The sequence below is a fragment of the Cebus imitator genome, unplaced genomic scaffold (genome assembly GCF_001604975.1).
Source record: "Cebus imitator isolate Cc_AM_T3 unplaced genomic scaffold, Cebus_imitator-1.0 Scaffold12, whole genome shotgun sequence".
In the NCBI taxonomy this organism is placed as follows: domain Eukaryota; kingdom Metazoa; phylum Chordata; class Mammalia; order Primates; family Cebidae; genus Cebus; species Cebus imitator.
Window position 1 is genome coordinate 8,478,866 of NW_016107327.1, and position 5,546 is coordinate 8,484,411.

A 5,546-nucleotide genomic window follows, 5' to 3' on the forward strand; every position below is an offset into this window, starting at 1 on the left:
GAGGTCAAGAGATTGAGACCATCCTGGCCAACATGGTGAAACACTGTCTCTACTAAAAAATACAAAAATTAGCTGGGCATGGTGGCGTCCACCTGTAGTTTCAGCTACTAGGGAGGCTTGAACCCAGGAGGCAGAGATTGCAGTGATCGGAGATTTCAGTGAGCCGAGATTGCGCCACTGCACTCCAGCCTGGCGCCTGGCAACAGAGCAAGACTCTGTCTCAAAAATATATATATTCTGGTAAAATATACATAACATAAAATGTACGCTTTTCCCCATTTTTAAGTGTGCAATCCAGTGGTATGACGTATGTTCACAATGTTGTGCAGCCGTCACCACCCTCCATTTCGTCCATTTCTCTTTTCATTATCCCCACAGAAACTCCATGCCCACTGAACACTAATGCCCCATTCCTTCCCTCCCTGTCTCTGGTCACCACCATTCCACCGTCTGCGAATTCGCCAGTTCCAGAAAACTCACATCAGTGGAGTCACATGACATCTGTCCTTGGGTCTTTCAGCCCTTTATTCTTACCTAGCATTGTTTTTAGACATCTGAAAAGCAGCCCACCAGGGCTAGGAGAGTTGCACCTTCTAGAACACCCCATCCCACTTCCTTTGACCCCCTATAAGAGTTGGGCTACATGCCCTTGGCTTTGGGGTCCAGGTGTCACTCTTCCACATCAAGTACCAAAACAAAACAAAACGAAGCACTCTTCCTGACCCAGCTCCTGAAGAGTCTGTGAGGACCCACCCCCCTCCATTTGTCTGCTTCTGCCTTTGTAGTTCATCTTGTTCTCACCAAGCCCCTTCAGCCTCCGGTCGGGTGATGGGGAAGCTGGTAGGGTGAATGATCACTTCAGGTTTGCCTCTCCAGCTCCCAGAGGGCACGGTTCATGGTCCTTGAGTAGCCTCTAGGTGCCCGCCCAGTTTCAGGTCCTAGAATTACTGCTTCAATAGCTGAAGCTCTGGCTTGAAGTATGTTGGAGTCAGACCAGTCCTGTGGGACCAGAAAAATCTGGAAGCACCCAAGGTCTGTAGGCAGCCCGATTGTGTGAGTGGATGGGGTCAAGGGGACAGTGAGCAGAATGCAGAACACTGTGAAGTTTCCATCCTCTGCTGTGCCTCCCTACACACACACACACACACACACACACACACGCACGCACACACACGCATGCACACACGCACGCACACACATACACACAAGCACACATTCGCACACAAGCATACACACAAGCACACACGCATGCGCATGCACAAGGACTCACTCACACACACATCTGCCTCAGGGACTCGTGTTTCTAAGGCCTGAGGTGAGGGGACTGCTCCAGGCCTAAGTCAAAGATGTTTCAGAGGGAGTTCATTGGGGAGGCTGAGTGCTGGAATTAGATGTGAGGCTGAGAGGGAGACAGGCTTTCCCCTTCACATGGAGAACTCAGGCCTGCCCTGGCCCTTCAGTATGCTGGACACAGCACCTGCGGCCCCGTGGACTAGGGTGGCAGTGGCAGTGGGGAGGCTGCCTCAAGGGAGCTCAGAGACTGTGGGTGTGCCAGTGGGGAACAGGGGAAGGGGCAGGGAGGGGATGGACCCATTGACCAGGCTCCTGTCCAGCATGTGTGTGATGGCTGGGGATGGAGACTTTCAGGCTGGTGAGAAACTCAGGTAACATTTGACCACATTTCCCCACCATGGGGCACCAGGCAGTACATTCCACGTTCTCCTACTTTTATTCTGTGGCAAAGCTGATTCTTTCTTCTCAAGAATTATCTACCTCCTTATAATCCATGGTCTTTCCCAATCCCTCCATCAGGGAGTCCACAGTTGCCACTGCTGAGGGCTCAGCAGCCTGGGCATGTGGCTCTGGGCTGGAGGTGAATAGCCATGGCTTATATCAATAATGCCAGCACTTAGGGGGACTGAAGTGGGAGGGTTGCTTGAGATCAGGAGTTTGAGACCAGCCTGGACAACTATAAAAACATTTAAAAACTAGCCAGGTGTGGTGATGTGCCCCTGTAGTCCCAGCTACTCGGGAGGCTGAGGTGGGAGGATCACTTGAGCCCAGGAGGTTGAGGCTGCAGTGAGCCGTGATTGTGCCACTGCACTCTGGTCTGGGTAACAGAGTGAAACGTCATCTCAAAAAATAAATAAAATAAAATGGAAAGGAAATTTAATACCCTCATAGGTTTTTTGAGACAATTAAATGGAAAAAATATTATACTAATGTATGTATGTATGTTTTTTATGTATGTATGTGTGGTGCTGAGCATACCGGCACACAGTAAACAAGCAGTAAACCTTACTGTTATCCTCATCACCATCAGCAAGCAGGGATTCCCACAGTACCTGGCTCTAGGTGGCAAGATGGCATGCGCTGCATCCCACACTGCGCGAGATTCAAAGACCTAAGAGGGAACAGTGGGGGATAAAGAAAGACATACAGACAAACATATATAAAGCTGGGCCAGGCGGTCCAAAAAGCTGATGGTGTCAGTCTCTTCGGCCCCCTCCTGCCTCAGAGTACTTTATTTTATATGTTCACAAAGCACATAGCAGAGGAAGGGTGCAGTTACTCAGAACAGCCTGTGGTTATAATTCTCATACTTCAGTTAACATACCTCAGCTAACAACTATCTTGCAGCAACGTCAGTGAAAGCTGGTTATCTTTTGCTAGGTCCGACTGTTCTTCTCCAAGACGTACACATTCCCCTATTAGGGTTTCTCTTCTCTGAAGTTCACCCAAAGTTCACGGCAGCCTTGCTGCTGATCCCTTCCAAGGGGGTGGGCTACTCTGGCCCTCTACAGCAGGAGACTTGTGGTGTCTGAGTAAATGGAATGTGATCGTGAGGCAAATGATTTTAAAATCCATTAGCACTTCCATATCTAAGTGAGTGTGGAGTATGTAGTCACCCCGGAAGTCCTCATTCATTCATTCATTCATTCAGGAAGTCACACAACAGGGTGATTGCATTCTCTAGACCTTCAGAAGCACCAGTCTCAGCTCTCTCTAACTAGGAAGTTACAGTTTCCCATGCTGGTTCACTTTCCCTATCTCAACAACAATTATTCCAAACACTTTTTACTATTCAAACTCCCTTTCTCTTTTTGCCCTCTTCTCCCCTCCATGTAGATGGGCCTCCCCTCTTGCTTCAAAGGAAACTGAAAGCTGTCAGGTGAGCTCATGCTCCGTCCCAGTGTCATCCATGCACACCTGCCCACATTTGAGCTTCTCTTTTCTTCTTTTTGCAGTTGAGGAGTACTTCTTCTTCAACTTAACACTTATCCCTCTGATTCTGCTCACTCTAATTCCAACTCCTCCTGCTTTCTCAGAAACCCAGGGATCTCTCTCTGGTGGCTATTTCACCTTTTCTCTTTCTACTGGATTGAAACGCCCTCAAGTCTTTCCCATTTAAAATCAACAACAAAACAAAAATGTGACTTCTTTCTTCATCCACTTGGTCTAAGCTGGCTCCTTGAGTGTCATCAGCACACCCATTGACAAGACAAAACCAGGTTGATTGCGCTCACCGGTGTCGTGGAGAAGAACAAAGCTTGGGCAGTGTTTCAGAGCTGGGAAGACAAGGGCAGAATCCGTCCCAAACTGGAAGTTTGGTCTGAGGTGGGTCTTTCTATGTGGGGATGTAGGACTGGGTAGCATTCAGGATTCGAGTCTAGGTTTGGTGGAAACTGCAGAGGGTCCAACGCTTCAAGCACAAACTGTCTGTGGACAGTGTGCATTGAGGAATGGGGACATTTCTGTAGTAAATAATCAAACTGTGTGTTGGGAGACAGTCCCAAAAGAGGAAAGAAATGCTAATGAAGACAGTGGAATAGCAGTCAGGTTCATGTAGGCAGTAAGGTGTGGTTTCGCTTCTCTGTGTCCCAGCTGAGTTGTGAGGGTAAAAGGTTTTGGTTCTCAGCTTGTGATTTCTTTCCTAGCTCCTTCTTGTTTACAACTAAACTTCAAAAAAGCATCTGCTTGCTGACCCCATTTGCTGATCTCCTACTCATCCCTGAACTCTCCAATCTGACTTCAGACACCTTCCATTTTTATTATATTTACTTATTTTTAAGAGATGGGGTCTGGCTCTGTTGCCCAGGCTGGAGTGCAGTGGCATGATCATAGCTTACTGCAGCCTTGAACTCCTGAGCTCAAGTGATCTCTGGCCTCAGCCTCCTGAGTAGCTGGGACTACTGGTGGAAGAGACAGACAAGGAATAGGTGGCTTCCATGCAAGGGGTCTCTCTACAGGCACCTGTTGCCTCCACAGCAGTGGCCGCCTTCCTGCTTTGCCTGGCACCTCCAGACAGTTCAGTTCTGACAACTATCTACCTGGAAATAGCATCAGATTCCACACTTGAGGGCTCAGTCTCACAAGACTGCCCCTCACTTCAGATACCAGCTACTTCCGATCAACTCGCTGTAAATCAGGGTTCCCACGATCTTGTCATTGCCTTCAATTAATTTGCTGGAGCAGCTTACAGAACTTAGGGAAACAATTTAATTATGTTTATCCATTGATTATAGGGGATATTGCAAAGGATCCAGATGAACAGCCAGATGGAAGAAATTCACAGGGAAAGGTATGTGAGAAGGGGCTCAGAGTTTCCATGCCCCTTCTGAGTGCAGAACCTTACAGGAAACTCCACATGTTTAGCTATCAGGAAGCTGTCCTTTTAGGTTTTTAATGGAAATGTTATTAGGTAGGCAGACTGATCAAACCCTGCCATTTGGTGATCAACTCAGTCTTCACCCACTTTCCCTCCCCTGAGATCAGAGGTGGGGCTGAAAGTTCCAACCCTCTCATGATGCCTTGGTCTTTCTAAGCCCCCATCCTGAAGCTATCAAGGGACCCACCAAGAGTCACCCAATTAACATAAACTCAGATGTGATTGAAAGGACTTGTGAATACCAACAGGCCCTTCTACAACTCAGGAAATTCCAAGAGTTTTAGAAGCTCTATGTCATGCTCAGGGATAAAGACCAAACCTATAATTCTTTTTTTTTTTTTTTTGAGACAGAGTCTTACTCTGTCGCCAGGTGCCAGGCTGGAGTGCAGTGAGGCAATCTCGGCTCACTGCAACCTCCACCACCCGGGTTCAAGCAATTCTCCCGCCTCAGCCTCCCGAGTAGCTGGGACTACAGGCACACGCCACCACACCCAGCAAATTTTTGTATTTTTAGTAGATACAGGGTTTCACCATGTTGGCCAGGATGGTCTCGATCTCTTGACCTCGTGATCCGCCTACATCGGCCTCCCAAAGTGCTGGGATTATAGGCGTGAGCCACCATGCCTGGCCCCAAACCTATAATTCTTATTGTATCACAGTCCTCAATGCCAGACCCAGAAGAGGATCCCTCACAGGCTTTCCACTGTGGGCCAATGCCAACAACTGACACCTGCTGACTGCACTGTGTCAAGCGCCAAGTGAATGCTTGCATTTACCATGTGTATTAGTCCATTTTCACACTACTATGAAGAAATACCGAAGACTGAGTAATTTATAAAGAAAAAGAAGTTTAATGAATTCAAAGTTCCACATGACT